This window comes from Coturnix japonica, chromosome 10, assembly GCF_054131305.1.
Source record: "Coturnix japonica strain WE chromosome 10, WE-NBRP24, whole genome shotgun sequence".
NCBI classification, from domain to species: domain Eukaryota; kingdom Metazoa; phylum Chordata; class Aves; order Galliformes; family Phasianidae; genus Coturnix; species Coturnix japonica.
The window spans coordinates 741,497-755,842 of record NC_140672.1 but is presented as its reverse complement, the minus strand read 5'-3'; the positions used below and the strand labels follow the sequence as shown (position 1 = coordinate 755,842).

At 44.5% G+C, this 14,346-nt stretch overlaps 1 protein-coding gene across 2 annotated transcripts in view; it reads right to left on the bottom strand.

Moving 5' to 3' along the window:
• Window positions 1-14,346, bottom strand: part of LRRTM4 (leucine rich repeat transmembrane neuronal 4) — a 135,716-nt gene that overhangs the window by 1,461 nt on the left and 119,909 nt on the right. The gene's annotated exons all lie outside the window — the stretch shown is intronic.

Genomic DNA, 14,346 nt, shown 5'->3' with positions numbered 1-14,346 from the left:
AAAAACAGAGAAATATGAACAATGTGCTTCATCGTGTTTGCTTAGCAATTATCCCAGCGCAGCCCCAATGTGCCGGGATGCTCAGCATTCAGATCATGCAGGAAGACTGCTCTTGATTCATCCAGTCCCCTGCAATGGGATCATTCAAGTGAGCCTTGACTCGGGCTGAGAGTCTGTATAATGCACGTGGGTCCATCTCTTCCCACCGTGCTGAGGTTTGGAGCTGAGGTCCATGGGGATTACTACATCTAGGAGCAGATCTCAACCTGCCCTGTCTCGTATACTGAATTCTCACCTTGCTTGCAGAATCTGGCTGTGAAGGAAGCTGTTGGTAAGACAAACCTTTAACAAATAAACAGGCCCTCTTCCAGTGCCTCAAAAGCAGCTGAGCGGTTCTATACAAGGCAGCCCATATTGAGCAGGTCAAAGGACAGGAAATCTCAGCTGCCAGCTCATGCAGCTCTCAGCACAGCTGGACACGTGTTTATTCCTCCTAGGACTAAACTGCCTTCGAGATGATTTCGTGGGTTCTGTATCTTACAGCCTCACCATGAGCCTTAATGATGCTCGCTGGAGCTGAGCAGATCCACACCCTGTAAGAATGCAAAAATATATTCAAAATGCCTGCGAGATCTATCCTGAATCCTCTTCTTTTAAACATAAACACAAAAAATGCCCCAGTTCCCCCCCCCCCCCCAACCTCTCCTTTTCTTTTTGTAGCTAGATGTCCTATGTTTGCAAACGTTAATCCCACAGGTAAATATGATTTACGGCACAACCTCAGATACAAATCTTTGCAGATAATTTTATCAGCTGCAAGAGACGAGCTTTTCAAGTAGGAAGAAAGAAGCTTTTAGGAAAAAAATCACACACTGCAGGAGACAGAGGCAAGAGTCTATTCTAACATACCTAGCAAACCTGGGCTCATTATAGCCAGAGAAACCCTACATAGAATTCAATCTCATAAGCAATACCTCCTTATTTTCCATGCCGAACTGTAAGTGAACACTACAGAGCTAATTTATCACAACCTTCCATTGCACGGTGCACACTGCTCCAATCGCTATAAAGAAAAACACAAGACATTAGGAGCAATTCTAAGTCCTGCAGGGTCAGAGTTCCTGTTGCATCTGGACCTGAGAAGCAGCTGGAATCCTCCCCTGGTCCCTCTGCAGAATGCTGGAGAGCTTCCCAAACTCTTCTGCTACCTGAAGCTGGGCTGAAAGCATCATTTTACATGACAGCTGAAAGGCAGGAATGCAGCAGACAGGCTGCTCAGCAGAATTTGATGGGACAGTTGTATTCACTTGTGGATCGTTTTCAGCCACAGCTCAAGAAACTCCAACTCCCTTTGGATACAGCAGTATCTGTGCCAATTCCTATCAGGGCTCGAATTTGTCCTCAGCCTTTAAGGCAGCTCTTTATGATTCTATAAAAGCCAAGGACTGTTTGTGTTCGGGAGAACTGAGAGATTGAGGTCCTGGCTTTACAGCAATAATGCACAGTACATTAACCACCCGAGTCATGCGAGCAGCACTCTTTGCTTGTTTTCTTCCCTTCTCCAAACGGGAGTCAAACAGAATTGGGATCCCAACAGCACCCCTGGGTGGTGGATAAGCACTTTTCCCTTAGGAGAACACCCAAAACGAACACCCAGTTCTTGGCTCTGCCTTTAAGTCCTGCTCAGGAATTTTCTTGGTGCACAGTAGCAGCCTTACTGCAGTGAAGACAAGTAGAGGATCAAAGATTAACGCTCTGTCTCGCACAGCATCACTTGCAGTTCAGCAAGATCTAATCACCGGCGGTCCCAGGTTGAAGTAATTCCCTGGTAAACTGTTAAATCACATTTTGAAAACACGACTTTTCCGAACAGATCTATTTCAGGTTGGAAATATTATGTGCTTTTTCTTTCAGCTGGGCTTTGAAGAAAGAATCTCCAACCATTTGTTACCTTGAAGGGAAGGGATATCTTTCTTGGGAAACAAGGATGGCCATGGATGTCTAAATGACTCATAGCACCAGGCCTATCAACCAGCGGGCAGGCACGCAATGCAAGGAAGGGCTGATAATCCCAGCACAGCCTTCTGGGAGAGGCCTGTAGTGGGAGGGAGGTCATTTGGATTCAGGTAAACTGAATTATGAGCACACATTTGCCCACTTAGTGATTGCACGATTAAATTACATCCCAGTTCAGAAGTTGTCCATACATAGCAGAAACTCTGAGTGACAAAATACGGAAGCTATGCTTTCTCATTAGTGCTAATATTTAGTCTCAGAACACCATGACTTCATCGCTGAATTAACAACGTAGATGTTGATAAATCAGATTTCATTTTAAACCCTATAATAGTTTTTAGAGTAAAAATAAGCAAGGTTTACAATTAGTGAAGCACACAGCTTCACCTTAAAGATGGATGGATTAGGTGCATTAGGCAGGTAGGGCAGGTATGATCAATTTCATTGAATTTCCCCCCTGGAACATCCCTTTGAAGTCAGTTCAGAAAATCATTCCTGTTCAGGAAAATGCACAATCACACATTTCCTATTAAACTCACTAAAAGCAACAAAATGCCTCCATCAAAGTTAGGTCTGAAAAATGAATGTTGCTTTGTTCTGTTTGCAACAGCAATAAACATGAGATTGTTTGTCCTTATTTTTTTTTTAATTATTATTTTTTAAATAAACCTTTTGGGCCTGAAATTTGTGTTCCAGCCAGAAACCACCAGGTCAAGGACCAGGACAAAAACAACACCCACCCCCCACCCTGCTCCTTCTATAGGCCAATTTTGTCTATCAATCAGCAAATGAAAACCTTTCCCTAAAGGGAACTCTGAGAAGAGAGACAGTCCTCTCAGCCTTCTTGGGCAAAATATTTCTTTTCAATGGCTTTATCTGTATTTCACGGGGTGTCTGCTCATGACAAAGGAGCTCGCTGATGAAGAGCGTGAAGTGAGATTCAAAGCAACCTTCGATTTTCCGCCGTGGAGCGCCGATAAAATAAACAAACTATCTAGATATTCTAATTGGAAAGCCATTAATACTGCTTTTGGTGCTATTAGGATAATTTTCTATAGAGTTCAATAGGAAGGGAAGGGCGGTATTTCAACAAAAAGCTTTTGCATTGCTTAGGGACAGATTAGCTTTCCAAAAGCAATGCAGTGCCTCGTGGCAGGGACCTACCCAGATGCAAGAGAGTCCCTTTGGGTACACGTCTTTGGGTGCCTAAGCACACAAGCCATCAAAAACTTGATTTTCTCGGAAGGCAACTTGGTTTTCATTTAGCTACTTTAAAAAGCAATACTCTCAAGGGAAGTTTCTGCTCCCTATGTACGACATTAAACGCTGCTTAAGCGCAGATCGTTTGTACTTAGTCTACCAGGATGAGTCAAAGGGCCATCGAGCCAAGTCTCCAGTGGATCAAGAAGAAAGAGCAGAGCACAGGTCAACAGCATGGTAACAATGTCCACGGGGCATTCTCCTGACCTCCAACACTCCCGACTTCTGTTAGCCTTCTCAACTGCTGACATTTCAGCCTGAAATGCTACGGGCTGGATCTTCCAGCATCTCTAAGAGCCTGAGGCACTCTCACAGGTGCTAGCAGGTAAGGGGATGCCTTGCATCCTTCAGCAGATGGTTTGGGGTTCAAATTGCAAGCTGAAGGATTCCAGAACTGGGAGGACAGCCTTAACTGGGAGCTGCCCTAACCTCAATAATTGCCTTTCCCTCTGATTTCCATGTGAGAGAGAACTGGAACCACCGCTTTTCCTGTATTATCCCCTGGGAGGGGAAGGTCCAGCATGCAATTTGAGAAACAGAGCATAATGCCTCAAAAAACAAACTAAGACAACATGGAAGAAAAGGTAGAGTTGCTTTTCTATGCATTGTTCATAAAGACGGCAACTTGCTCCATCCACTGCTCACCATAAATAAGTGCCCTACTGAATATTGCTTGGTACACCTGATAACGCTTTGCCACAATGACAAAGTGCTGGAGAATGAGTGGAATAAGGCTCTGTCTCGCATTAAAATGCCTTTCCATTTGATCTTCCTCAAATTTACAATGTGCCAAAGAGCTGTCCAAGAATTGATGGCTTTTTTAGGAGTTTTAAATATTAGATTCTGTACATGATGACACCAAAAACATACTCTGAAAAGCTGGAAATCCGTGACCCAAATTGCACAGGACTTTGCCCTTAAGGCAATGCAACCCAACTGCTTGTGATTAAAAACTACTGGTGCTAGAAGAATGGGGATGCTGGGTTCCTTATTGGTCTGATAGAAATTGAAAGTTTTTCCTTCTCTGCATTATCTAGCTATATCACACCAATAGGTTTTGAATGGAGTTAGATGGCAGTCTTAACCCATTCTGACTTTTAAAGAGCATCATACTTATAATTAGCACCAAATTCCATTTAATACAGTAGTATTAAATACAGAGATAGCATCCAACCCCTGCATCCCCCACAAGCTGTAATGCCAGAGTCCTCTTCTACCAGCATTTAAAATTCCACATTCAATGTTGTGGTATTGACCCTAAAGCAACCAGATCATCTGGTTTATTATTCAGTCATCCCTAGACAATCTGAAGGGGCTTTCTTTGCTGAAAATGAATGCCAAAAGAGAGTAAGTGGCAGAAAAATAAAGAAAGAAGACTACAGGAGCTCATGCTGCTGTTGTATTCCCCTGATCTGGGCATCAGATGGTCTACATTGGACCATCAACATCCAGAGCTGCTGAGCAGAAAGGACTTTAACCGAAAGCAAAGGAACAACCAAAGCACCATGGCTGCAAAGTGAGACTGAGCTGAAGGAATTATTATTTCTCCTGAGGAAACAGTGAGGAACCAATTTCCTCTGGGATAAATTTGTTCCAGTGGGAGAGAAGAAAGCGCTGGCACTACAGACCTGCTTGGACACGGGAGGGAGCTCCTATTAAAGTGAATGTCTCAGCAGGGTTCTCTTCATGAGAAATTACATTTTAATTACCTCCACTGTCTCCTAGCAGAGGAATCAGTGTGTGCAATGGCACAAACACAATGGAAAGAGCATTAATCCAGGGACAGCTTCTCCTCCTGATGCATGTCACTTCCATTAGCACTGATGGGAGCAGTGTTCCCACGCGGAGATGTACCCAACTCCATGGTTCCCAAAAGGTACTGATAAGTGACTCATATTGGGGTGAGGATTTATATAACCCCCATCTTTACTGCAAGGCTGAGAAACAGTCTCTGTGTGCTGCAGCATCACAAGGGGAGGAAGAGGAGGGCAGAGCTGGAGGGAAAGGGCTATTTTAGGGGCAATGCTATCAGCCCAGTAACAACACGAGAAATCCATCCACCCAAAACCCTGGCTACAAATACATGACTAACTGATATATGTTAGTTCACCTCTCTTAGCAGCATTAAAACTATCACAGAGGAAATATCAGGACTTTAATTAAAGCTCAGAAAATGCTCGGATATGAACTGCTACAACACCTGACTGTGTTCCTAAGGCACTGCAAACATATCCTGTAACTGCTGCTGTACGAGCATGTGACTTGCAATGGAGGGATGTAACAGCAGAACTGCTTGCTGCTTTCTGAGCAGGCTCCTGAAATGGCAAACAGCAAACCAAATAAAAGCAGGGTCAGGGCTGCATAGGATTAGGAAATTACCAACCAACTTGGGTTCATGCTTCAGTCATGTTCTATAGAATCTTTGTGTATGTGACATCGAGCAAGCAGAAAATTAATGCAAGACTGTCCAGCGTTGCAGGCAAGGACAATGCACAATGATAGCATTTTTTTTTATAATTTCATGGAAAACAAATGACTTTTTCTTTCCTCTGGGCAAGTTTTGAAGGGAAACCTTCAGAATATTCAGAATCCCTGGAAAAACTGCAATAAAGATAGGTTAGAAAATATTCTTGGTTTAGTGATCTTGGCTTCCACAGAACCAAGCGGGTCAATTTGATGACCCTATGAATGCAAAATGAATGGATATCCATGGATATATCCAATGGATACATGGATTACTGGGCACCGGTGGCTTAGTGACACTTTTAAGGCAGAAGGGCTGGCCTGGGTGACGTGCACAGCAAAAAGCATCATCAGTCCTCAGAACATCCACTGTGTAGTGGGAGAGGAAAGCTGTGACTCTCCATGGCAGGATCACTGCTCTCCCCTTCCACGGAGCTGCCAGCTGGCAGATGCCAAAGCTGTAATTATTGGCCAACAGATCACGATGTGTAAATCCGGCTGGAGACTGAGCCTAGCTTAGAAAAAACAGGCATTTGGGGATGAGGAAACTGAGAGCTTTTGCCTGTACAGCTGAATGCAGCCAGGAGAGGGCTGCAGAGAACGCAATGCACACGCTGATGTTCCGGACGAAGCGAACAAAGCAGCCTCATACCTATTCTGACGCAATGAACATTAATAAGCAAAAAATAGTTGTTGCCTACTCAGACCCTTCCTGTGCTCGAGCTCAGCAGCAGCGATGGAGTGTAAATGAAAAGAAGCAGGTTCAAAGAACCCCGCTGGAAAGAATAAAATCTGCGCTGCGAGCGAGATTTTGGAAACCAAAGGAGCTGCTGTGAGAAATCTCTGCAGCTCACGTCAACAGGAGACGGCATGCTTGAACGCTCTCTCAAGCAGCCAAGCGTGAGCGAAGCAGTTTCCAGCTACTGTGGCTTTTTTTTGTTGCTTCCCAGCTCTGTTCTGTTTGGGAAACTGCAGCGTGTCAGATGGGATGAGAACAGAGGTGAGCAACCCACCTTTGTGGTACTGAGTCAGAGCACCGCTGGGATGGTGGAGCACAGGGCTGTGGCCATTCCCAACCTCCTGCATGGGATCTGTGCTGGTTGCACAGAACAAACACTTGATGTTTTGCTCATCTGTAGGATCAAGGCAGTATCACAGCCTGATCCCTAACTACCCAAGGGTGAAACAGACCGGGAGAAGCAATAGAAAGAGATAAATAAGCGTCTTGTAATCTGAAATCTGTTGTTTATTTGCAGTGCCTAGAGGCCTCGACCAGAACTGGAACTGCGCGGCGGTAACCAATGCTTGTGTGTTCAGCAGAGCCCTTGCCCTGGAGAGCTCATGCTGCAGACAGGCGTGACAGATGAAGGGTGGGAGAGAAGAGAACAGCAAGCAAGCAAAGGATCTCAAAACTGATGCACAGATTGAGGGACAGATTTTTCCACGAGCTAAGTACATGAATACAGATCTTTTATCCCTAAATGACTTCCCTTATCATGTGGCCACTGTGCCTGTGTAGATATTAGCACTACAGGCCAAGCGCTGGAGTTGGTGCTGAGCACACAGTGCCCACAGCACATGCATTGCAAAGGATTGCCACCAAACCTGCTCTGGTCTGGTCCCACCAACACTCAGAGCAGGTTTAACTTCATCCCAAAGGGATCTGCCTTTGTTCTGGGAAGTCAGCACATTAAGTGAGGAAAGCCTTGAGATCTGCACATCAGAAGCATCACTTGGATCTGAACTAAAGCATCAATTAAAAGCATCCTCTGGGAGTCAGGGATGGGATACATTTCTCTGGAGCCCCAAGCCAGTACAACACAACTCAGAGCTTTCCATTTAAAGGAGGTTTTGACTAAGATATGATAGCCTAAAGTCATGCTGCAGGAGTTTGCCTACACCTAGTTCTTTTTTTGCTTTCTTGCACTTAATCCAGGATCAACAAAGCCATGACAGAACTGAACACAGATGCTTAAGCAAGCCAGGCTGCTTTGTCCTTCTAAGGACAGAGATCTCAGCTAACCCACAGATCTCAGTTCACCCCAGAGCAGTGGGGAAAAGCTGCCTAAGAGCAGCTCTTTAGCAGAGCCCCTCTGAAGCCCAGTTGCAGCCCAACACAATGGGCTTTATGCTGAAGGCTTGAGCAAACAGCAAACATGAGCCTTGTGACTGCCATCGCCCTGCAGGTTGCTCAGACCCTTCTGCTCCTTTCCAGCCTCTTCTCTCCCAACAAAGAGGAGAACAAAGGTGACGATGCGACCGCAGGCCACGGTTTGTGCACTTTTGTGGCAAAGAGACAGAGAGAGGAAGGCTGAGAGGAACGATCCCATGGTAACCAGCATGAAACGGGTGAAATGCTGTGGAAAAGGCATTGGGTTTCTATTGCGCTGAGGCTCTTCTCTGGGGAGCACTGCATTGAGGGGCTTCACCACCGGTGAGCATTGAAGACCTGCAACAAGCAGGAGGGGTCAGATGGAACAAGGTAAATCAAAGTCTCTATGAGAACACTTTGCTGCTCAGCAGGGATGGGACAGGTTTCCTGCAACGCAGAGCACGCTGCTTTAAAGCTAATGCTGCTTAAAGATAACGCTCCTTATCTTTCTCCTGCGCCCCCCAAACAAGTATAGAGTAAATGAAGGCCAGCCCCATGGAATACAAGACAGGCGATTTATCTCAATGATGAATCCAAATTCTGGAAGAACATAAAGCACTGTCCATTTCCCCATATCCTTTAACACTATACATGAGTGCTTTGCAACCACTAGCAGAATGGGCTCATGGGATTAGCAGGGATTTTAGGTGACAAATGATAGCCCATCCTCTTCACACTGATGGAATGACAATATTTTCCCTCTGGCAACTGGAAATAATTCAGTCCTGTGCATTGCAAGACCAAATACATCTCTATTTTCCACCAAACAAAACCAGGACAATCACAGCAGCAGCCTCGACTCACAGCAAACATACTGCAGGTCCCTAAGTTCTCACACTTGGCAAAATTTTATCAAGAGCCTATCTTCAGCCTGCCACATTTGTAAGTCAGATCATGTTAGCAACAAGAATAAACAACACTTGTTTGCCCTTGTGCTGCACCTTTCATCCAAGGGCTCTGCAGTCATTATTCTGATAAGTCTTGTGTTGTTGCTTTGAGACGAGCAGATATCATTATTCTCACTTTATAGATAAATAAACAGAGGTCAGGGAAATCCCCCAAGGCAATCCAGAGAGTTGAATACCTACATCAAAGGGTTTAACAAAGACTGATATCACTACTGCTACCAAAAAGACAAAGGAACAAGAAGGGTTGAAGCTGAGCCCAACATCAGATAACTGGGCTTGGAACTTTGGTCTCTGAGATAACCTCACCTGAGAGCTGGCTTCCAATTTTACAGCCAGTATGAGCTCTATGTAGAAGCAAACATAACCATATAATTCAATTTGAGCACCCCGTGCTTGCTTATTGAATACTAAGATACACAGCTCTATGGTACGGTACAGGCACAATGCAGACAATGAAAAGGAGCACGACGACAAAAGACTTTCAGAAGGGCATTAAGAGGGGCTTCACAAGTTTAGAGTCATAAAACCTGGCATCAGTGTTGCAGATTAAGGCCATCAAATCAACTAGAGATTGTCTGCAATTCAGGTAAGTGAAAGTACTGCATTATCACTGCACCATAATGTGTAGTCTTTTTCTCTCCATCCAATTCAACTGGTTTTATCACTTATGAACTCAACAGGACTTTCCCATTACGCACTGTACGAGTCCTTCCTTGGTAGAGTGGGGCTGCTAGCACAGTGGCATCAGCTAGAACACACTAATAGCCATAACACTGAACAAAAGGAACTCAAACAGTGAGTAAAAACTGATTCCTCTGGATGTCACCTCAGGTCTGTGTACTCTCTCACTCATATAAACAAAAATATGGGAAGCTTATCGAAGTACCCAATAATCTTCTAGCAGTTACACTGTTCTGCTTCCTATTCTTTACCTCAGGACAAAGCACACAAACTCACATCAAAACTCAAAACCCAGCTGAAAGACTGGCATATACAGCACCTCAACATGATGCTGAGAGCTGGAGGAAGAGCCCCAGAGCCTTCATCCCATCGCTGTCCACATCACTATGGTAGGACAAGGCAAGGAGATGACGGCAGCGCATCATGCTGGTGCCAGCTGGACACTGGTTGACATGGTTACCCTTTTCCTTTTTGTGCTATGGGTATGTAGTGAGTTCAGCTTCAAAACCTCCCTACAAAATGTAACACAAAGCAAGGCAGGCTCGTCCTATTACCACGGAAGAAAAGAATGTGCCATTGACAGACTTCAGTGCCCTTTTAAAGCAGAACAGCGCTGACATCAAAGCTCACAGCACTCCTCTGCAATAGTTATTCACCGTGTCTTTGTGGCCAGGGACTAAAACATTTGTATGAAGTTCTAAGGGGAAAAAAATTATCTCCTGAAAATGAGTCTCTTGTAGTAAGTGCTGCAAATAAAGAGCAGCTGCGGTGTTTCCTTTGGAAGGTGAAGCGGAGGGAATGAAGCCTTGATGTGCGTTTGGGCAGCAGCGGTCAGTCTGCAAGATGTTTATTGGGCATAATGGGAACGTTTTGTTGTCAAAGGGAACATTCCAAAAGATCGTGGCGAGTTGGGCAGGGTGCATTATTTAAACACATATTTATCTATCAGAAGGAAAACAGCTGTAGATTAGGGGGGAGTGTGATCAACCGTGGCTCAATTGTAGCCTCAACCATATGGTTTTTGTCTGACAGATTAGGGGACTATCTGAAATCCTCTTTTTCCTTCTCCCCTGCTCACAAGTGAGGCCTACATATGGCAATAATAATAATAAAAAAGGATAATAATGAAGCACAGCATTCCTTGCAAGATGTCCTTCCTTTGAGGGCTCCGATGCCACTTGCTGACATAACTGACAGCTCTCGAAGCACTGTGAATCTGTGCACTAATGCTGTGATGACAGCTCCTGCACTCACACTGCTCAAAGCCGTAGATTCAGTGCCCTTAACCATCCCGTTTGTCCTTTAAGCTGAAAGATTCAGATTCAGTGCCCTTAACCAACCTACTGCCCTTCCGCATTTGCTTGCAGGTGGCGCTCCTCATCCTTCCACCTCTGGTGGGCATTTCACTGCAAAGTGCTTGGTTTCCAGGTCAATCCCTCGGCCTTCTGTCCCCACACACTCAACCTGCTCCACGTACATTAATGCCCCATCATTTTTTTTCCCTTTCTAACGTGCATCCCAAAATAGCAGGCAGAAAAAGCATGCACTCCAACTAGGCTGCAACCTAAGCCCATTTGTTTAAGCAGAATAAAACATTAATCGCTGACGTGCTCTTTGTGTTATATGCAGTTGCTTGAACTTCATGAATTTTGGGGGGGAAAAAGTTTACAGCACAACAGAATAATCAACAACAGCATTTGATACAACCTTAGCAGAGAAGGGAACCAAAGGGCCTGCATGCAGAGCACTGGATTGCCTTCCCAGGGCTCTATTCCTGCAGCTTGAATGCTGCACTGATAGCACACAGGTAGGAACTACAGGATAAACGAAGAGTAAGCCTGGAGCAGACTTTGTTGCTGGTAGATTATAATGGAACAAGCCTGTCAAGAAACATTATTACTATATAGAAACAGAACTACTGAAGGTTCTGCTTCCAGAGCCTGGTTGGTTGGCTATTTTTTCCTCACACTTTTAAGCATCATAAATAACAGACAAAGAATCATGATCTTCAGCTGTCAACAGATGGAAACAGATTCCTCGAACGACTTCCAAAACTGTTTTCAGAGATGAAAATTGTATTGCAAACCAGGCGAGCTGCATTCCAATTTTGGAAACACTTCCCTAAATCCCTCAGAACAGTTCCTTAATATCTTGAAGAGCCTTTGGAGGTCTGCTTCCCATTTTACATGCGTTTCAAAGAGGGCAGGCGCTCAGATTGGTTTTTATATGCTTCTCAGAGGCTGGGATTCAGCCTTGATGCTCTCCACATCTGTAGCACAGAGCCCAAACAAATAAGCCAGTTTCCATATATACGTGTAACCTGGATGCATATTACTACATGTAAAAGTAAAGATAGGAGCTGCATCACACGTCCATCACAAAAACGTGATGCCTCAGAAAGTCTTGAATTAATGATGAGAAAAAGCTTAAGCAGCGAAAAAGGAGTCCAGCAAATCCCTCCCTGTTCTACCATCTCTTTGCTAACTACAGTCAGCCTCATTTCATTTCCTTCTTCTTTGCCATGGTAACCTGATGCTGGTTTCAACATTGTTTATTGAGTGCACGAACCTTTTGAAAAGTTGCTTATCCTAAAAAACAGCACTTTGTGTCAAACGTGCCACGCACGTTCCTTTATAATTTGGGTGCTAAAATGGAAGAGTTCTGAATAATAAGGGATTTGTGTGCATTGACAGCATTACCATTAGACCAAACTTTTTGTAAATGGGATCAATGCAACTGAATACACAACTTGTGATTGTCTACCTTACACTATTTTTAACTGCTGTACGTCACTGGTGCAAGCAGCACCCTGTCTGGGGAGGGTGTGGAGCACAGCTGCATGTAACCCAGCTATTATCTTCAAAAGCAAGTTTGACCCTACCGAGTTGAGCTCATTTCCACCAACAATTTGCTTCCTACAACAATCTGCTTCCCATTAACTTGCGCTCTTTTGATGCTGTCAAAGCACACGCTGGACCCAAAGCACCCAGCTGTCCCTAATTATCTTTAACTTACATCCCCATGACCCTCTTGTATCCCCTTGCCACATCTGTCTCTCTAAATTAGCACTGTCCTTTGGCATACAATCATCTTTTGACAAGACTTGAAGCTAGAACTTAGGAGTAAGGCTTCTTCTTCTTCTCTATACAACTAGTCCCTGACCTGAAGTCAAGAACAACACTCAGCAGAGAATGAGCAAGCAGACTGGTTTCTGACAACGACGGGATAGGAATGCATGTATACTGCAAGAAAACCCCTTGTTGATACCACCATTCTTTTAGTAGCTGAGCCAAAACACCACATCGCTACATGCAACAAAACATGAGATACCCATGAAGGAGTCATCCAGTTTTGGATGCCTGCTTACCAACTGTTGGATCGGTCATGTTACAAAAGGCAACGGACAGACAAAAATGCTGTTCCTCTCCACATCAGCTCCCGAGAAAAGCATTTCATGCTCAAGTTTACGCCAGTGTGAGCAAACAACATGCATCCAGTGCTGCAGCACGAGGCCAGCAACACCCGGGCACAATTAGAGGAACCAGCGTGAGACCTTAACTTATGGAAAGCATTGCAAAGTGAAACAGCAGCACGCAGCACGGGGAGGCAGCGGCCAATCTGTCAGCTAGCTCGTTTCATTCTGCTCGCAGGAAGGTACAGCGATGCTGAGCTCGTACAGCTCCTACCCTGGCTCTGGGGAGAGATAAATCCATTCTGCTCGCGGCTCTGCAGGAGCTAATGAAGTCAAACGGAGCTCACTGGGATGAGGTTCCTCTTGCTGGTGGAGGCTGCTGCTGTTCTCTGCTCTGTGTGATGGGCTCTGCAGCTTTCTGTTGAGGGTGCTGCAGCACTGAGAGCAACAGGGCTTTTCCCAGCTCCATGCCAGGCCATTGCTGCTGTATTGAACTCAATGACACTGAAAGGGATGAAAGCATGACTCTCACTGTCAAGTGAACTCTCTTGCACTAACCTGATCCCTAATACCCTCAAACTACAAAGATAAAATTAAATGGCTTTTCAACAAACAATCTACCAACAACAACCACTCCGAGTGTAATTAAGTAATTAATTATATTTTCTAATCTATTAAGTCTTGATTGCTTATCAAAGCATTCAGCTGGATCGTTTTCCCTCTTGTCATTTCCCATTAATTTTGCCTTTATTATTATTTAATTTTTTTTTTAAACAAAGGGAAAAGTCTCTCAGACTTCATGGGAAATCGGGGCTTCAGTGGAGCAGAAAGAGTGGCTGGAGTTGCTTTCAAGCCACAGTTTGCTAACAGAAAACGATGCAAACATGACTCCAAAGAAGTAGAGCACCTGAAATGCTTATCTTGTATGTTAGTGCAAAACTCATAAGGCCAGTCACGCTCTTATGGCTCCAATAATCCCTGAAGCTGTGTGGCTTCACCAGTGCAGGATTAAACACAGCAGCACGGGGTAATTAGCGCCATCAAGAACTAAACTCATCTGGCATCACATCTGAATATCGATACAGACTGATGTGTGATGTTCAAATAATAACTAACAACTGAAATTGTGGAGGCATTGCTCCGTGGCTGCAACTTGCACAACTCCATTAAAGTCCATGGGACTACTCTGGATCAAAAGATCTGGAAGTCCTGCCCATGTATAACAGGTGTTAACATGGGCATGTACTCTACAGCTTCATCAATCACAATGATACTTGATCTAATTTGTCCTGGGATTTTAGGTAAGCACAGAAGATCTGTGAACACCCAATATGGGAAGGGAAATCTTGGCTGCTGTAGGTTTTGGGGACAAAAACCACAAACAAATGTGTATTAAAGTATCATTTCAACCAACTTTTTTTTTAACCCAGAAAGAGTTTCATAACGCTTTTACA